Source organism: Lissotriton vulgaris, chromosome 9, assembly GCF_964263255.1.
Source record: "Lissotriton vulgaris chromosome 9, aLisVul1.2, whole genome shotgun sequence".
NCBI lineage: Eukaryota > Metazoa > Chordata > Amphibia > Caudata > Salamandridae > Lissotriton > Lissotriton vulgaris.
The window spans coordinates 154,024,373-154,045,187 of NC_141697.1; positions in this window are offsets into that span (position 1 = coordinate 154,024,373).

The following is a 20,815-nucleotide window of genomic DNA, read 5'->3' on the forward strand; positions in this document are numbered from 1 at the left end:
TAGGTTGTTCATGGGGGAGACGGTCCGAGGGTGGCATTATAGGTCGTGTGTGTGGGGAGAACGCTAAAAAGAAATCAGAGGTGCCTAGCGCGAGGTATCTGGTTTGTAAATGTATCCAGCTATTGGGGATCCTTTAAATCACTCCCAACGCTGTGATGTTCTAGGGCATATCAGTTCTTCGGCTAACCCTGTCCCTTAGTACCTTCGATCATCATACCCTTATGACATTCTAACATTCATACCGTTTTGCTTTTACCCATTCTCCGAAGTCGAGGTCCTTCTTCATGCGTTAGTTCCTGAGCTTAGTCGCATATTTTGGAGGCAGCGTATCATACCTTAGATTCGATCATAAATCCGGGGCCGAACAGCCATTTTTCTAATAACCTTAAAAAGAGAGCAAAATGGTTGTGCACAAAATAGCCCTCCCGCCGATTCCCACATTTACAAAAGTATGTGATACCCATTCATAGTTTGGAAAACCTTTATTTGCATAATCGTTCAGTACGTAAAATGTGAGAGTGCAATCATATTTTGGCTGGACGTGGCGATGGTGGAAGCACATACAGTAGGGGGGTTTGTCGCATAAGAACATGTTAAAAAGGCCTAATTAATTATTTGCAAGTAACTAAAAACGTCTCGTTAAGTGATGAGGGATCAGGGGTATTTTAGTTCATGAATGTGAACACAGTCAAGCTCATTGTAATCACATTTCCTAGATGTATACCGTGGGTGTGCATCATAAGCGACATTATGTACCAGTTACAATAAATATCAAAATAAATCGTTCATTGAAATCAACATTTTGACAGGACCCCTTTCAAATGTTCGCCAAGCGAACCCTCCTCTCCTTTTCGTCAAGTGTGCAAAGGTTCACATATATCTTAGTACATCAAGTCTCATTAGCTAAAGAACACCACGAGGTGTCGGTTAGTTCCTATTTGATACCGGCGCCATTTTGGGCGAGGCCGGTTTAGTCCGGAAGTAGCATCAGGGAAAAAATGTCTCCGACGATTAGCGGTTGGACCAGAGTCCCTTTCGGCAGTTCAAAAAAACCTGTGCTAACAGAGGGGCTGGTGGTGTGGACCGTCAATCAAAAAGGGGGAGGGAGGTAGAATCTTTCTTACCGGGTCACGTTGATGCTCAGCCGAAACTTACTCGAGTTCGTTAGCCCATAATGTTCCGGGGTGGTTCAGACTGAAGCTGGTGCAGACACGAGAGCACCACCATCTTGTTGCTATGTCGTGGTCGTTCCAGTTGTTCCCTACCGGAAGCCTGTAGGGGCCGAGGGCTTCTGGGACTCTAGTAGAATCTTCAAAGCTGTGGGGATGTTGTCGGAGGTGGAGGCTCGTGCCCAGGTGGGCAAGTGCCCGAGTTGCAATTCCGGACAAAGTTACTCCAGCGGCCTAGACCCGCCTTCCAGAGGGCCCAGACGCCATTTTGAGACCCTGCAGCCGCCGCCCTTCGTCGTGTCTTTCAGGAGTGGAAGAAACTTCTTGTGGCGACAAAGACAGAACACCATGCTGTTGGAGCAGGACATTTGGTTCGGGGCGCCAGGGTGCAGCTGTGGAGCCTTCACCTGGGGAGGTGAGGGAGGCTCGTCCGTGCCGCCTTCCTCTCCCGGCGCATCCCACGCCGTCCCTTTGAATCAGGGGTGCACATGATGACCACCCTACACCCCTGACTCCGACTCTTGGGGGACCATTGTCTGTCCGGTGCTGCGCAAGTATGCCCGTCGGACATTGTATGTTCTGTGCTGCGAAAATAGGCCCGTTGAACATTGTACGCTCTGTGCTGCGGAAATAGATCCGCCGGACATTGTACGTTCTGTGTTGCACAAGTATATCCGTCGCCCGGCTGGAGGATTTCGGCGCCGGGCCGGGGCTGGGAAACCTCCTACCTGTGGAGGTGGGAGAGGCTCGTCCGCGTCGCCTCTCCCTCCCAGTCCCCCTGCGCCAGTTCGATGGAGGAATTCGTGATGGCCGGACCAGGAGATACGAGAGAGGGGGTCATCGGCATCCGCCCCCCTCCTTACTCGTGGCCCGGGGACGTCACCCCAGGAAGGAGAGTATGGGAAGACCATTTCATGTCGGCCCATGGAGCCTCCTGTACCTTCTCGTCGGCGATTTCCTTTGGTCTATGGCTGATGGCTGGCCCCGCCCCACACGTGCTGTGTGTTTCACCTTCCGGATGGGCGGGACCGTTGACTGGTTACATTTTGAGAACTTCCAGAGTGAGCGTAATATGTTTTGTATTGTTCCTATTAGTACAGTTTACTTTAAAGAATGTTTTACTAGTTTTTCTATTTATCGTTGGTTGTGTGTTATCTTTATCGTAATTAAATCCTAAATAATATAACAGATGCTTGGTTTCCTTGAGTCCTTTTTCTTTTTTTTTTTTTTTTTTTTTTTTTTTTTTTTTAATTTTTGAAAACCTTTATTGTGCATAGTAAGCATACAAATACGGGCCTACAACCTTACAGGCCGGCCTCGAGAGCAATCTGTGGCACAAAAAGTAAGGATAGGCCATCTCAGCGGTCCCTAAGAAAACCAAAACGAGAAGTGTCCAAGGCATGAGAAAGAAACAGGACCGCTAGGCTGAGGAGAAGTGAGGTTAATTTTTAAAAGTTTTGTAGATAAGAAGGATCAGATGCATTCGATCCACTGAGAGCAATTGGCAGGCAACGAACCTGCGAGTTAGCAACAAAACGAGGAAGAGACATAATATGCAGCAAAGAATAATAATCATCAGAAATAGTTGCAAATTAAACAGTACATATTGGCCATCGCCCGCCCACGGACTCAGTACACCCAAATCCACTAAAACGACAGTATCAACAGCGGATAGAATAGGTATCACTACCCCAAGGCACCTGAAAACCCAGAGGGAAAAGAAAGAAAAAGGAAGAAAGAGGAGATAATAAAAAGAAGGCCCATAGAAACTGAAACTGAAACAAAATCCCTTCCCCCCACCCCCCACCCCGCACGTATGCCGAGGCTACGGCCGACCCCCCCCCTAGCAACGTGCCTGTCGCCCACAAACCGAACCCGAAATTTAGAACAGAGAAGGGAAGAAAAGAAAAGCAAGAAAAAGAGAAAAGAAACGTGTTACACATAAGACCGGAGGAGGGCCATCGGATATTCCCAAGACTACCATCACATATCACTCCGGCCGTCCGATCCCAAACCCCGCGACCAATACAATACCAATATTCACCATCTCCGGCAACCCATCAGTGTCCCAGCAGTGCAAGCAAAACAAAAAACAGTCCGAGCATATGAAGAAACGACCTCATCCCTGCCCTCTGCGATGCGAAGCAGCGACACAGTCCAGCCTCACGGTAGACATCTTGGGGGAGGCGGGCGAGCAAAGTAACCACATCCGAGCGGGGGGGCGTCCATCAAAGTACATCCAACACACAGCCTTGTTGAGAACCACAGTACAGAAAGATGTAGCGCCCTTTAGTGAACCACCAGGATCAGCAAGCCAAGTCAGTAGAAACCATTCCAGGATAGATGAGCAAGTAGTGTCAAAAACCCCGCAAGGAGTAGCCAAACGTGGCACCCGGGCATCGTTCCTCAGCACCATTGCAGCTCCAGAGATTTCAAACCTCCCCAAAGAAATAACAGCTAGCACTGCAGTAGTAGTAGGGTCTCGCATCCCAGGTGTGGCATTAGCAACCGGGGAGGAGGGAAGGAGAGTAGAAGCCGGGTGTGGCATAGTGTCCTGCTCCCAGAGGCGTTCAACCAAGGATGTAGGCGATAGAATCCCATCCAGCCGGTCCCCCAATTCGCGGCCAGCAATATCAAAGGCTGCTCTTAAGTCACGTAGGGCTACCAGGATGTCACCAAGCAGTACTGGTTTATCAGGGAGAAAAGACACAGTATTTCCACTGGGCGAATGTTCGCAGTACTGACCCGGGATATAGCCGCCATCCACCTCCACAGTCAGCTGGTCCCTTCGCCGATATATACCATGGCAGCGCCCAACCGAGGGGACAGGGGGGGCAGACTCCATAGTGACTCAGTGCCGATGCGGTGTGGGCAGACGTCCGCGGTTTCAGAAGCAGCCCGGGAGCCTCCGTCGCGGGAGAGAAAGGCAAGCTGCAAAGATGGCGGTCGGCACAACTCGCCAAGAAACAAAGTATCAAGGAAGCTGTCCCCGGGCTAAGGATTAAACACAATGTTGCCTTCGCGGCGGCGGCGCCCAAAGCCGGCAAAGCGATAGATCAGGGTCCAGGGAGCAAGACGCGATTGCCGCATGTAGTCGGTCGATTCCGATCTGCCAGGAATGGCGGCCGTCGTTGTGGACAGGGCCGGTCAGCGAGAGAACAAAGACCCGGCTCAGCCTCGCAGCGTCAGGAGGAGGCAGAGGCGTCTCAGCACTTTCACAGCCGGGATCGAGCAAAGGAGCACATCGGCAGGTCCGGGTTCGCCTCCCGTTTCCGCTACTGCCACTCGTGTGGAGGATGAAGTGAAGGATGAGGCGGAAAACGGGAGAAAGGCGAGAGGGTCGGCGGAGCCGAGAGATCAGGCGGCCATCATGGTTTCGCGCTAGGCTCCTCCTCCGAGTCCTTTTTCTAACGGGGGATTGTCTACGCAGGCCTGTAATTGCTTCTGTTTTTCAGAGTGGGGAGGGGGGCAACAGGGGGCAATCAGTCCCAGAACTCTAACATGTCATTAAAATTGGTCTGACGAAATCTGTGCCATCGAGCATAATCAAACGTGGTGGTTCTATCCGTCCTGTCCGTGTTAGTCTGATTTGTTTTTGTCTCGCGCCTTTTCCCTTTCTGCCGGCCTGTTATTTCTGTCGACCCTCCGCTCGTACCTATGTTCTGTAGAGTCGGGCATTGGGCTTTCCAGTGCCCGAGACATTTACAAAAAGCACATTGGTTTTGCCTTAAATCTGTTCGTCCTGTGCATAGTGTCGGGGGATTACTTTTGGGTCGTTGTGTCTCGGGGTTGTCCCATCGGCACATCCCTTTAGACCGTTCTCTTTTTGTGTCTAATCCTCGGAACTGTGTCGTCGCTGGCCCTTCCTTTTGCCTACCAGACGTTTGGAGGGTTGTCTGTCGCGTTTCTTTACCTACTTTGACTTCGTCCCTTTCCTTTCGTTGCGTAGCTTCTTTGCGCCACATACCGAGACTATCGAGCATAATAGGCGTTGTCTTATTATTACAAAGGGCTATTTCTACCGTTTCTATTTTGTCTAAATCGAAGGATCCTATCAGTGGCCATTGTTTCTCTTGGTTTGCTTTGGTATACTTGTGCCATAGCTTACTATAGGCTATGGTAATTAATCCATACTTTGTGAACATTTCTTTATTAGGGGTGCCTTCCAGCGGAGCTAGATGGTCCACCTCTAATAGACGGTCCGGGCTGAACCAGCTATCCATCAGTGGGGAGAAGACAGGCATGACGGATCACAATGGGGATAATAGTCAGCACTACCTATCTTATCACTGCGTGCAAAGACTAGACAGAATATTTCTATTCTACGTTGTTTGCATGCAGTGAATACCTCAAGAACCAATATCGGGCAATCAGTGTTTGGTCAATAAATAAAAAATAAAAAAAATTGTCAATGGGGAGAATAAGTAGGCCCGCAAAGGTCTGCGTCACCTACCCTTTCACTATCTGCAAAGAGGGGGACCTATTCTTACCTGTTTGCAGACAGAGAATCTCCAGAAAACGATCCGTAACAGTTAATCAATGGGGAGGGGCAATTGATCAGTGGGGGAGAAAGATAGGCACAACGGGTGCGTTACCTATCCTTCACTGCTTGCAAAGGGAGAGCCGGTTGTTTCTCCGTTTGCCGACAGCGAAACTCCAAATAAATTAACAAAAAGCAATACTAGTATTTTTCATCAATTATCAATCATTTCGCGATTTGTCGTGTTTACACGACCTTACCCGGACCGCATGGACAGTTTCTTGTCTTCCGAATCCAGCGCCCGATCGTCCTCTTCTCTTCGTACTCCTCGTGGCACTCCTGATGGTTCCCAGTCAGGACCGTAGATCACTCGAGAGAGGTCCGTTCGGAACCAGTGAAGTTCGGATGATCGGCTGTCAGACGAGGGTCTATCGGACAGGGTACCTTCCGATCGTTGCAGTCGTTCACTCTGTCGTCAGGACCTCTCCCACTGGATCCACGAGTCGCTGATGGGCCCCACACTGGGCGCCAATTGTAAAAGGGGTTGTAGACAACCAGTGACCAAAGACCCTTTTGTGTTGCCCGGCGGTGTCGCCTCTATTACCCACAAAGTATTAATCTATGAAGAAGCAGGCGCTGGAGACTGAAAGGCAGGAAACGAGGGTTTATTCTCTCCGGAGGAGAACACATCAATTCAGACAGCAAGTATCGTCACGAGGTGCTCTAACCGCATCTCTGAGGCCTGGCCTCTTATACACAGGTTTATGATCTTTATTGCACGTAACACATTCTTGCAACACTTTGATATGTGAAAGAACATCCTCGGAATCTCCCCTTCAGGCCCGTTCCCACACATTTACAGTTGAAGCCCCCGCCCCGGTCACAACAGGTGATGATTATCGTGCAGCTGGACATTCCGCCGATTCACGGAATGTGTGGGGTTGATCGGATCTAAGGGTGTTCGATCGACTTGAGGGTCCTTTGATAAGGGGAGGCTTCCTACTGTACGGGGTAATAAACAGTATCCGCAGGGCCAGGTGGTGGCTTGGGAACAAGGAAGACAGACGGGCACACAGGAAAGAGGGGGGTTTGCATCAAAGGGCCTGAGACTATGAAAGGAATGAAGGGAGGTGTCGCGCTGGGAACAGGATGGGATTCTGAGGCAGATCTGCGCTGGAGAGGGGTTTATGACCCAAGGAGAGCGAGGGGTTGTCAGCGTGCGGGGGATGCCTGCGAGGCTAAGAAAGAGAGTGAGAGAGAGAGAGAGGCGCTGGCTATCAGCGAGGGGCAGAGGGGCCATGGTGCTCAAAATGGCTGCCGCTTACGCGCAAGGCATGTGAAAGCGGGAGTGATCAGTGCGTGGGGGTGCTTGTGTAGGTGGAGAGCCGTGCTGGGGGTCAGGGGTATGCAGAGGGTGGTTCTGGTCAAGGCAGCTAAAGTGGTGGGTGTGTGCGACAAAGAGTGTGGCATCGGGGCAAAAGGGAAGATGGCGCAGATAATGTTCACCAAACCGTATTAATTTTCCACACTGGCAGCCTGGATAAGAAGAGACCCGATCATCCGTGGACTCCGGTGGACAAGGGCCGGAGGGACTGCATCTCCTTATATGCGTACAATGCCCTGCTGTACATGGCATCCCTATGACGTTCACTAAATATGCTTTTAGGTATTTGCGAGGCATACGAAAGATACTATGGGTACACCATTAATTGGACTAAGTCAATCCTATATGTCCTGAGTGGCCCTCCGCCGGTGCTGCCGGTGGGATGCGCGGTACGAGTGGTAGAGGGTGGCTTCAAATACCTAGGGATTCATATTACACCAAATACAGATGACTTCATGGATAAAAACCTTCTAGAACCCCTGAGAAGATCATGTTGCGATACTAAACACTGGCAATCCCTGCCATTGACGCTACTGGGAAGAGCTGCACTCCTTAAAATGATGGCACTCCACAGATTTCTTTACGCCTTCCAAAATACCCCATTTCCTGTTAATCCATCATGTTTTAAAGCACTAGAAGAGGAAATAACCAACCTCCTTTGGGTCAGAAAAACCGTTTCGCATAACCATGAATAAATTGATTAAAGGGTGGTACGATGGGGCATTGCGCTTTCAAACATACAGACATACTGCTGGGACTCCTAAATGAACTTGCTCAATCAGTGGCTTCATGCCCCTCAAACTGAACCGGCATTCCGGATGGATAGACATGTCCTGGAAGAGGGAGGAATTATGAGAGCACTGTACAACAAAACTCAAAAGACAGACCTTATGGGACTCACCGCACACACAGTCCAAATATGGTACATAGTTCTTAACATAATTGGGCTTGGATAACATTAGAACACAGTCAACCCCGCTCTGGGAGACCAAAAGACTGTGTAGACTAAGCAGCAGCATAGGCTTTAAACAATGGGACTCAATAGGAATCTCAAGGATTGGTGATCCTTAGATTAAGGGAGAAGTTAGTACATTTGCTCAACTACAAGACCAGTACGAGATGGCACCCACAGAAATATTCCCCTACTTGCAGATCAGACACGCACTCAAGGCTGCCATCCCACCAGGCAATATTCCAGAGGTCTCCCCACTGGAGGATAGGCGCCTAACAGAATATATGGATAAAAAAGCCATTTCCCTAACTTACCACAAGATCATCAACAATCAACCAGACCCTACACAGAATATCTGTAACAAATGGCAGACCAATGTGGGAGACCTAGATAAGACGGATTGGCAGGAGGCACTAGCATCTCCATGAGAAGTGGCGATATCCTCAAACTTACGCTTAGTGCAACGTAAAGTGCTCCAAAGAATCTAGTTTACTAGGGTAACCTTACATAAGATGGGAAAGAATGACAACATAACTCTGCTTGAGGAACTGTGGTCAGTAGGCACATTTCACCATACGATATGGGAATGCCCAGAGATAACGATACATTGGGGAGAAATTATGCACACGATAACACAAGTTAGGCAAGAGGCGGAAGTAGAATAGTTCTGGTATGTGTGACGGCTAGGACAGGTATAAGTGGTCTGTAGGATGGCCCAAATATTTTCTGGTCTACAATTTTCTCCTTGACGAGATCCGCAATCTTTGGGATCGAACCAGGAGCTGCCAACACTTCCTTCACTTCACCAGTGGTGATGCGTTTTATTTGGACATTGCTTTGTTCGTCCAGGAAGCTGTTCAGTTCCCAGTAAAACAGCCAGACATTCATTTATGTCAAATGATGTTTCATCTGCTAATGTGTGTTGAAGTGTGGGACCCACATTTTTACCCCAAATAAGATCTTATAGGGAGTCCGACCACCCAGGATGGTTCAATGCCCTCTGGACCCCATATAGATGATGGACCCAACTGCAACCTCAGGTTAGCACTCTCATTCTTAAAGACTGCTCTAAGTCCTGTTTTTTTCTCTCCACAAACTAATTGCCCTCGGGATGGCACTGGGTAAAATATCGTAGAGTCACACCCAAACTTCCCATGGCATCTTTGTATCCCTGGAGGCGAGCGCAGGGCCTTGGTCAGAATGTAGCGTGCCAAACGTGTATGTCCCCATAAAGATTTGCAGATCCTTTATAACAGTTCAGGCATCAGCCGACCACTGTGGCCATACCCATAGGAATTGAGAGCAAGAATTCACTCCAACCAATATATACTCCATATATGGTCCAGATAAACGCAAGGGAGAGGCTTGTTTAAAATCAGTAGAGGTGTCTGTGGTGGATGTGTAACGGTGGAACCTTTCATCTGCTGGCAGATGTCGCACGTGAGGAAAAAGTCCTTGGTCTGTTTATAGAGGTCAGGCCACAAACAGTGTTACTGCAATAAAGGAATTGTAGCAGCCAAATCTGAGCAAGATGCTCATGTGCAGCTAGAATTAAACCTAACCTGCAGTCTGAATTTGGTATTCTTTTGTGCATCTAGCTCATAGGAGTACTTCAGTGGAAAGCCTTTTGGCCGGTGGGTGTCACTGTATCATTTTGTGCACCGCTGACAGCCGTCATAATGTTGTACTTGAACTAGTAATTGCAGCGACTGCAGCGGTTTGCACTGTTGTTTTCCCAGGTTATACAGACATGTAATTCCCTGCAATGTGTACACCAACACGTTGGTGACTCAAGGTATGCATAACATGAGACCGTGGCAAGCTCTCTTTCAACTTAGCCACCTGTTCACACAGCATCCTGTGCTTTATTGTGCCCCCTTTGAATCTCTGAATACATTCTGGCTCCAGTAGTGTAGATACTCTTTATAAGACAGGACACAATAATACAAATCACACACTATCAGTGAGGGGTATACAGGATTCATATTCTCCAGTACAAATATTAGAGACATGAGTTCAGCCAACCGTGCAGTGCAGTCACAGAGAGACTGTGTGTAGATCTTTCCAGGATGGAATTCTCCATCCTGCATGAGCCCCTTGATGGCAGCACATGCTGCTGAATATTGATGCTTTGTCCCTACTGAGCAGAACCATCAATATATATATGCACTAGTTGTACTGATCTAGAGGCATTATTTTGTTGGGTAGAGGCAAATCTGTACTCTACATCTGCTGCGGTGAGTAAGTTAGCCCATTGTATCCAACATGGATAAAGTGCTTTGGGAGCACTGGCTTTTGTGACCGCTTCTAAGGTCTGCACGGGGTCACAACAGTTATTTTTTTTCCTCTGAGCTAGTGCTCCCTCCCTCGCCATAGCAATCTGTACAGCTGTCAGTATTTATTGTGTGAATGCATTTCTGCATTGGTGTATACGTATGATTTATTTGCAAATGGTATAGTTACACCTTCATTTCATGTAACATAGGTGTACCCTGATACTCCCGCTGTTACGCAGATCACCAGGTTCATTGTATTTACACATGTGTATAAGTGTTTTGAAACTAGTATGTCAGCTTGTACTGAACGTAGTATGTTTGTGGTCCAGGGTGTGCTTGAGAAATCTGGATGAATCAGGTCGTAGATCCGTTTAACCTGTTCTGCATAATCTGGAATGTATTTTCTGCCAAAATTTAGGAGTCCCAATATGGATTGTAACCTCGTCATTGTAGTTAGAGGTTGTATGAGCACACCCTTCTCTAAGAAATGTGTTGCAAGACTTTTGCTTTCACTTGACAGCTGAGGTCATTGAGGTGGCAATTTTTGATTTTTTTAAGTTTAATTTGCAGCCCATGTGAGGAAATCCCAGAACTTTACGATCTACCCTTGTCAAGTGTACTGAAATGGCATCATCTGCCAAATATGCCATCGACATAGGACAATGCCTGTTCATCAATTTGTTGTAAAAGTTCTGTTACTCAAGCTGAACACAGTACGGGTTTATTCTGTACACCTGAGGTAATCGATAGCATTGTCACTTAGAACCCAAATGCGGTCAAATATACAATATTTTGGCAGAAAAATCCATTCGAGCTACATAGCGTGGTTTTGCATTTTTTTCTCACTAGGTTGTTCATTAGTGCCGCATTGTGCGAGTTTGGTACTACAAATGTGCAAATAGCTGTGTTTAAATATCTGGAATCTACTACTAGCTATATGAACAATCAGGTTTCATCATGGAAAACAAAAGATTATTCATTGAAAAGGTGCAACTTTTTATTACACCCTGATATTCAAGTTGTTAGAGAATTTCCCTAACTTGTATTTTAGAACTCCATGGCATATGACTGTTTTCTATGTCCTGGAACAAGGTTGGAGAAGGCAGGATAAATTGCGGTTTCTTTGTTTGTGCAGTCCATGATGAACTCTGGTGGCCTATCCTTTTTGGCCAAGAGACTGTCATAGCCAAATGACAGTTTTTCTCAGCTGAGAACTCTAATTGGTCTTTGTATGTCTCCCTGCATCTGGAGTTGCATCTCCCATAGGCGATGAGAGACACTTGCCCATGTATCTAGTATTTCCACCTGGATATAGTCACTCAGCGTTACTGCCACCAGACAATCTATCAGGTTCTGGTGAACTATTGTGACCTCTGTTGCGCTGACCATTATGGTCAGAGCCCACTTCCCATTTAGAAGCAATGTTCTCAATATCCAGGGCATGCGCGAACTTAAGTCCAGCTACCTTCATCTTTTTGAATTGAGGTTTGGATGTTTTAGGTTTGTCTTCCTGTTTTGTGATGTAGTCAGATAAGCATTCTGAGTCCTTCTTCGGTTTCACGTACTCCTCAAATCTGCGCTCTGATAGTCTACCTCTCTCCAAATGTTTTTGGGATGATACCTGAAATGAACAAGACAAAAGTGTATCAGTATCCTGATACCTGTCAATCAGTCTAATATTATCATGGTTACACAGATTATTGTGCTTTTCAGTGGCTTTCTGCTGAGGAGACCCACCCAGTAATTTAATTAAAAAAAAATTTTTTCTTATCATCCCACTTCTTCTGTGTAGATGACTTGGGTGCTTGCTTCGAATTATCCTTCTCAGAATTTCTCTTTATTTGTGGCTTACCAGGTTTGTCTCCCAAATTATCTCTACCTAGTAATTCGCACTCGATCCCGGAGCCAAATCCCGTAGACGATGGTGAACAGCCAATAAGGCTGCTTCCCCTTAAATGTTACTTCGCATAATGGCGGAAACAGTGGCAAAATTGCCAATCAGTTTCATCCCCAAATCCAGGGCAGGTGCTGCCGTACTCATTCATAATCTGTTTAAGCACTTCTGGCAAAACAGCTAATGAAAGGGTACAATGAGTTCTGTTATAAACTGCAGCAAAAACTATACCCCCAGTGATGCAGTCTCCTACAGGGGAAGCAATTTCCATTGGCATGCATATAGTTAAAATCCTGGGTTTTTCAGGGGGCCCGTATCGGGAGACACTACCACAAGCTGACTTGTTTTTTGTGCAATCAAGAATGAAATCTCCTCTTGTTTAATGGGAACCCTATGCATCACTGCCTTTAGGTTTGTGGGCTGGTGCCCATTGTAACCAATTGTGGTTATGCAGCTTGAGTAGTTCTCGCAGGATTTAATGTCAATGTTCACATAATGAAATGTGTCAAACATCTGCATATTGTTACACATTTTGTATATAATCTACACACTTTTGCTGTTGTCAAATTATCAACATCAGGATATGGTGTATATGTGGCTAAGACTGGCCATGCTGCTCCCGTATTACTAAGGGGACCTAGTCTAACATTGTCTGTTGTGTGTGGTAGAGTACCAGGAAACCTATTTCTGTGCTCTGGGTATGTTAAAGGTATTTCTATTTTCTCATATAGTATGTAGTTTTTTGGCACTTCAGCTTGTGTGTAGTTCTGAAATAACCTTGTCATCTCATCTGCTGCTGGGAATGTAACCCATGAATAGAATACCTCTGTCCTATATGCTTCGTGAGCGTCAACCGCAAAGAATACATCTCCACCCGTAAGTGTGAGACCATGTTTTTGCAATTTCTGAGTGACCGCATGCCTGCAGTTCTCAGGAATGGAACTCAGAGAGGGTAACACAATGGGCAAATCCTTTGAAAAGTTCAAGCTTGAACAATCTACGGCCAATACATAGGGGTCACCTACTCAGCTGAGGAGGATAGTCCCTACCACCACAGAGGTCTCTGATTAAGAGGTGTGTGGGAGTCTCTGGATATGCAAAAGAGAACTACTCAAGTGATCCATTAAATAAGAACCCAATTTTCCAGCGTTGGCGGCGCAATGTCGTACGGTTTCTAATTTCTCAATAGGAATTTTTCCTTTGTTGGACAACATAAACATTGGGATGGCGCCAGACTGATTCTATGCACTCCCTCAGGATATTTTGGCCTATTGTCCTGATAGCTCACAGTGCCACCATGAGTACTCCTAAACATACTAAGGAAACAAATGGTTTGGGAAACCTCAGAACATGACAACCGTGACTCCCCAAGGAATCATGGTAGGAGATCTAGAACATTTTTGCTAAGTCACTCGTACATACTCACGATAAATATTCATTGAACCATTGTGATTCTTGAATAAAACATATGCACTGCAATGATTAAAAGAAAGAAGCAGATAAAAGTGTTTAGCACTATGAGAACAGTGAAAAGGATAAACGATTCCACAATTGTGCTAAGACATTGTATATATGCTAGCATGTAAGTACAGTGTATATTGTACTCCTACTATATATTCCCTAACCTAGTTGCCTAGGGCGGGTGTTCTGACAAGAATTCCCTACTGGATGATCTAACACCCCCTTACCTGAAGGTGGGGAGAGGAGTTGGCCTAACGGCTAGGGCGGTCGACCTCAAATCTGGGGAACTGGGTTCGAGTCTCGGAAATGATGCTGAACATCCTGTGATTCTGGGCAAATCACTTAATCTCCCCGTGCCTAACAAAAATGAATGGGTTTCCTCATGTAATGTAACTGGTGCTATGTAAAGTGCTCTGATACCCGATTTGGGTCAAGTTCGTGCTATATAAAACTCTGTAAAAAAAAAGGTGTATGCAGGTCTCCCTCTACCCCTCTTGGTCACAAGCTGGATATCCCTCCTCCAGAGGGTAAACAGGAATCAGCTGGAGAGAGATTCCGACAATAGCGACCTTGCAATGACAGCAGAGTACTCCTCTTATTTGAACACAGAAATGTGTGTGTATTTATAATAATAGGATCCATGCTTCTGTATCGTGGCTTCAGCAAGGCTGACATTCTTTATTCTCTTATGATAGCTGTGCTGCCTCATGGACAAATAACAAACAACAACATTTGCACAATGTATGTTTTAGGCCTTGTACTAAATGTTCAAAGTGTTGCAATATTATACAGACATAGTGGACCTGTAAGTAATGTGGTTTCCAGAAACTAATCCTGCACTTTCAAGCCAGCAAATGTGTGTTAAATGTCATCTTGTTGAAAAGAAGGCAACTTAAAAAACACGTGCATGTAAGATGGCAGCTCTTCTTCCCGGGCCTAACCTAGCCACGTGACAGCAAAGGGAGTTAGAATAACCCTGTAAAAATTCTAGACTTGCCCAAACCCAGTCCTAGCCCTTCAAGCCCATGACTTGATTCGGAAGATCAGAGAAATTCCAGCAGTTTGGAAGATAGTTGTAATAACAGAGGAGAGAGTATTAATAGGGCCGCACATTTTAATTGTGTATGTCAAGCTTGCAATATTTCGCTGAGATTGCATGCTGCAATGCAATGTTGTTTTAGTTGTTGTATAGTTGAGAATGCGCTTCTTGTTGAACAGTCAAAGTTATTGGACTAGACGAAGCCTGAGATCCCGGGTAATATGTGTAAATACACTGGCCCACATGCATCAAGCATTTTTGGAGTCGCAAACGGTGCGATTCCTTAAAATCGGCCGTTTGCGATTCCAAAAATGCTTTTTGAGATGCATCATGCTTTTTTAGAAATCGCAAATTTTCGCGAATTCTAAAATTGCGATAGCATTTCAGAAATCGCAATTTTGCGATTTCTAAAATGCTATGCATCATTTGATTTCAAATTGCGAAATTTGAAATTGCAAGTGCAAATTACCACGAAGTTGAACCTCGTGGTAATTTGCGAAATTGTTTAAAAAAGCACAAACATGCATTTTTTAAACTGTAAAGTTACAGACACACATGTCCTTAGGACATGTGTGTCTGTAACCTATACTCAAAAGTACATTTCATTGCTGAATTGCGATTTCAAATTGCGAATTCGCAATTCTATGTCAGGACCGGAGGCTTCAGATTATGCTATATCTTCCTTCGCTTTATTAACATAAAGACTCCACAGCAGCTTAGGAAAAGATATAATAAGAACAAAAAAAATGCTTTAAACATAAAGCATTGGGGGCGTGGCCAAGATGGCGGGGTGAGCGGACGCTTCCTCCCGTAGCTCCTCCGGCCCGGCTCAGCTTGAGCCCCGATTCCTGCGCCTCTCTCCCCCCGCGGCTGCACTGCGGGTGAGAGAACTGTGCCGGAGTTCCTGGGGCACATTTTGGTGCCACTTTGACTTCTGGAGCCCCGGGGGAAGTTCCCGAAAAGTTTATTCGGAGATCGCTCCGAGGACTAGAGCCCGGGTCGCCCCGAGGAGAGGAGCCTGGAGGCGGAGCGTAGTGCGGCGCTGTCCGCGCGCCTTGGCTGGCCCGAGTGCTGAAAAGCGGAACGCCGGAGATCCCGAGGGAGCGGACTAGAAGGACTCCGCGGAGCGAGGTGGCTTCCTGGCGGTGCCCTGGTGGCAAGCACCATTGCTGGGCGACGGACTTTAGCCCTGTACCGGCGATCCCCCCACTACCCGGGGTCTCGAGGGGCGACGCCTTGCGAACTCCGCGCCCGGAGGCGCTGGATGGCGGAGTTCGAGCAGTGCCCGAGCCGGGCAATCGACTGGTGATGGGAGGAGACACCGGTTTCGCTCTTTCCGGACCCGTTATCATTTGAGAGTTGCTCACGGACTTGCTGGCCCGGGCTGCCTTCTTGGGTCCCACCCTCCCGCCATCTTGTCTTTGTGTGGCTGAGCCCGGTGGCCCCTGCCCGCGCCCTTCTCGCACGGGAGCCTCGACTCGTTCTGGCGCCAGCTCATCTACTGCCCTCCCTGGGAACACGAGACGGGAGGCCTCCTCTTCGGGCATTGCTGCCTGCCCTGCTGGCCCGAGGGCCGTCTTGCCCATGCCCGGACCGCCATTTTGTCGCCTGTGACGCACTATCCTTGTCCTCGGCGAAGGCCTCACATCTGGTGCCCGCGAGCGGTGGCGCTCGCCTACAGCAACTAATCCTGGGCTTTGCCGGGCCCCGAGATGACTGGAAGACGTGGCGCGGCACGGGGTGATCGCACCTTGCCGGAAATGCTCGGCAGGTCCCAGCAACTACGCGACAGGACGCAGCCGTCCCCGGGGGCCTCCCGGGCATCAACGGATGCAACTGCGGGCGAGCCGCCGGTCACGCGGTCCTTCATGGAGGACTTATTCATCTCCCTCAAGGAGGAATTTCAGACTCTTAAGACCGAAGTGGCTGGAGAGGTCCGGGAGGTGCGCAGGGAAGTCGAGGGCCTGGGCGAACGGGTCGATACTGTGGAGACGGCGGCTCAACGCCGCGATGAGGAGATAACCCATCTCCAACAGGACGTCCTCCGCCTCCGGGAGCAATGTGTCGAGCTCCAGGCCCACTCGGAGGACCTCGAGAACAGGTCCAGGAGGAACAACATCCGGGTCCGGGGTGTTCCATCCGCCGATGAAGGTGCGGACCTAGTGGCTTATCTGCAGGACCTGTTCCGTGACATCTTGGAGGAGGGAGCGGATTTCCCCGTCCGCATCGACAGGGCACACAGGGTGGGCCGCCAGCGCCAGTCATCAGCACCCCCGCCTGATATCCTGGCATTCTTGCCGGATTTCCCTCTAAAGGAGCGCATCATGACTGAGGCCCGGAGGAAGCAACCATTGACCTTCCGCGAAAGACCTGTGGCGCTCTATCAGGACCTGTCTGCCATCACACTGCAAAAGCGCAGGTCTTTCCGCATCGCTACGGACTTTCTGCGAGAGCACGAGACAGCCTACTCCTGGGGTCACCCCTTCCGTCTTATCTTTCGATGGAATGGGGTACTGCATCAGCTGCGCTCCTTACAAGATGTCTGCGGGGTGCTGGGTCTTACTGCTACGGAGGAGGACGGGGCTACACCCGCATGGAGGCGCCCCGAGCGGCGGGGCCGACGGAGGTCGAGAAGGCGCCCATCGTCAGCGCCAGTGAGTCGCCCGGACTCGCCCACCATCAGAGCTGACATGGCGGAGGCCCTGAGGACTGCGGCCAGGAACTTGCCTGAATCTACTGGTGTGGCCTTGACGGCCTAATTTTTCTCCGGGGGGAGAGGCTCTTAGCTTTCACGATGCTGGGCTGGGGGTTGGGGGGGCGGAGGGGGTGGTGTGTGGCTGGACGTCCACTTGACTGTTTTCTGCAGACTCGCCCATTTGGGCTAGACTGAGACTATGGGGTGTTGTTTTTTGTTTTTTGTTTTGGCCGGTTGCCATCAATGGTTTTTGGGGGGGTTTCATTGTTGGTTTGTTGTGGGGGGGGTCCCGTCCGAAGCTGTCCGAACGAGTACGATGCCGCCTTTGGCCTTCCCTGCGCCCCTGCCCCGCGCGCCCCCTCCGCTGATCCCCCGCCTGCTGCATAGCGCGCTGTTTCCCTGGAGGCGATGCCACCCCTGAAAGTAGTGACCCTTAATGTCAAGGGTCTGAATAACCCCGTAAAACGCAGGGCGATCCTCTCCCTATTGGAGGGGTCGCAGGCGGATATTTGCCTCCTGCAGGAGACCCATTTACTCTCCAGGGATTGCCATAGGTTGCGCTCTGCCAAGTTCCCCACTCAACTTTTTTCCTCTGCTGCGACTAAGACCGCTGGGGTGGCCATTCTTCTAGCCAGCTCCTTTAGGGGGGAGGTGCTGTATAAACATGCCGAGCAGAAGGGGAGGCTCCTAGTGTATCGCATGCGCTTAGGAGGTGTTACCTTTACGGTTGGTTCGGTTTACAGCCCAAACGATCACCAGGATCGTTTCCTGGACTCGGTGTTGGTGGACGTTACTGCCTCGCCCGATCGCCATGTCATCCTGGGGGGAGACCTGAATATGGTCTTCGACTCCACTCTAGATAGGTCTGCCCAGCGTTTTCCGCAGACAGGGGAGCTTTCTGGAGCGGTGTGGGACCAGATTGCAGAGATGGACCTGCATGACCTCTGGCGCACCATGCATCCCACCGATAGGGACTACTCCTACTTTTCCCACGCACACCGCACTTATTCGTGGTTGGATTATCTTTTGGTGAGCGGCCCACTTCGCTCGGCCGCCACGGCGGCGGACATCGGGGTCTTGTCTCTGTCCGATCATGCGCCGGTCTCCGGAGTTTTTGCGTGGCCGGCGCCCCCCCCCTCGAGAGGGATGTGGCGGCTTCGGGACACGCTTCTCCATAAGAAATCGGTGGTGAAACGAGTAGAGGAGGTCATCCAGGACTACCTGACCCACAATAACAACTCTGACACGTCCCTGGCTACACAGTGGGCGGCTTTGAAAACAGTCGTCAGGGGAGAGTTTATCTCCATTTCCTCGGCTGAAAATAAGGAACGCCAACGCAAGAGGGAAGAACTGACGGCGCAGGTTAGGGAGCTTGAGCAGGTCCACCGCCGGACGGGGGCACCTCGGGTTTGGAAGCAACTGAAGGCGGCACGAAAACTCCTCTCTGCGTTGGATCTAGATCGAGCGGAGTACGCAGCGCTGCGCCTGAAACATGCCTTTTACACTGGCGGAGACAGGTGCGGTAAGCTCCTGGCCCATAGGCTTAGGGTTGCGCAGCAACGCAATGTGGTGAAGGAGCTGGTGGGAGTGGATGGGATCCCGGTTTCCGGTGACGCGGAGGTGGCAGATACCTTTAGATCCTTTTACGAGGCACTGTACGCTTCAGAATCTTCCCCACCGGGAGAGGCTGAGGCCTATCTGGAATCCGTGACCCTCCCGGTCTTGGACCCCTCCCAGGCGGACCACCTAGAGAGGGACATTCACGTGGAGGAGGTCATCTCCGCGATCGCACGGCTGAAGCATGGCAAAGCCCCGGGCCCGGATGGCTACACGGCCTTGTTCTACAAGACCTTCTGTCCCACTGTCGCTCCTCTCCTGGCTCGCTTGTTCAACTCCTTTTCCGAACCGGGCGCCATCCCACCGGACCTCCTCTCGGCGACTGTGTCGGTTATCCCCAAGCCGGGGAAGGACCGGACCTTGTGCGGCTCGTACCGGCCCATTTCGCTCCTAAATGTGGACCTCAAGCTTTACACCGGAATCTTGGCGGCCAGACTGGGTCTACACTTACCAGGTTTGGTGGAGGCAGATCAGGCCGGTTTTGTACCCGGTAGGCAGACGGTCGACAACACGAAGAGAGTGACGCACGTCCTGGAAAAGGCCTCACGCGTCCCGGGGGAGCGGATGCTGCTATCGGTCGACGCGGAGAAGGCCTTTGATAGGGTTCATTGGCCATACCTCGAGCTGGTCCTTGGGAAACTAGGGATCGGCGAGAAGTTCCGCACTATGGTCTTTAACTGCTATAGGAGACCGTCGGCGTCAGTGCGTGTCAATGGACACAGCTCCAGCAGCTTCTCCATTGAGCGCGGCACGAGACAGGGATGCCCTCTCTCGCCGCTCCTCTTCGCCCTTTATATGGAGCCGTTTGCGCAGAGGATCCGCGACAACCCGGACGCTATTGGGGTGAAGATGGGGCAATACACACACACTGTCAGCCTATACGCGGACGATGTCTTGTTGACCCTAGATGACCCCAGGCGGTCGCTCCCTGCCTGTGTCCAGGAGCTGAACGCTTTTGCCCGCGTTGCGGGCTTTAAAATGAACATGACTAAGTCGGCTGCACTGGATGTGTCGCTCTCTGCCGATACCAGACGGGACCTTCAAAGTCTCTTCCCTTTGCAGTGGTCCTCCTCCACGGTGCCTTACTTGGGCATTTTGCTTGCTCCCACCCTGCCTGCCATGGTCGCAGCTAACTATTCCTCTCTAGGCAAAAAGATAAAGGAGGAACTCGGCCGATGGAACAAGGGCCTACTCTCGTGGCTGGGCCGTATTGCGGCGGTGAAGATGACGATACTGCCCCAGATCCTGTATCTTTTCCGCGCTCTACCTCTTCAGCCCCCCGTGGGCTGGATACGGCAGGCGCAGGCAGACATCTCCCGCTTTGTGTGGCAAGGCCGTAAGCCTCGGATGAAGCGGGTCCTTTCCATGCTTGCCCCGGAGGCGGGAGGTCTCGGGGTCCCGGACCTCCGGAAGTACTTTCAGGCGGCGCAGCTCCGGTACCTGGTGGAGTGGAGCCGGTGGGAATCGGACAAACACTGGCTCTTTCAAGACCAGGCAGTTGCGGGCCGTACCCTCCAGGAGGTCCCGTTCCTACGGCGCGTTCACCGCCCGCCTAATCTCTACGCCTCCTTTATCACCCGGGTCCCGCTAAGAGTGTGGGACGCGGTGTGTGAGCTACGGGAGCTCACCACTTTTCCGTCGCCGTTCTCTCCCATCGCTGGCAACCCGGACTTCACTCCGGGCCTGGAGCCGGGGGCCTTTTCCCACTGGGTGAGTGCGGGATGTAGAGCGCTTTTCCAGATCTACGGGCCGGAGGGCGTGCTCCCCTTCCAGCAGCTCCGGCAGGAGTTTGGCCTGAAGGAGGGGGACAGACTGCGTTACTTGCAAGTCCGCCACTGGGCTCTTCAA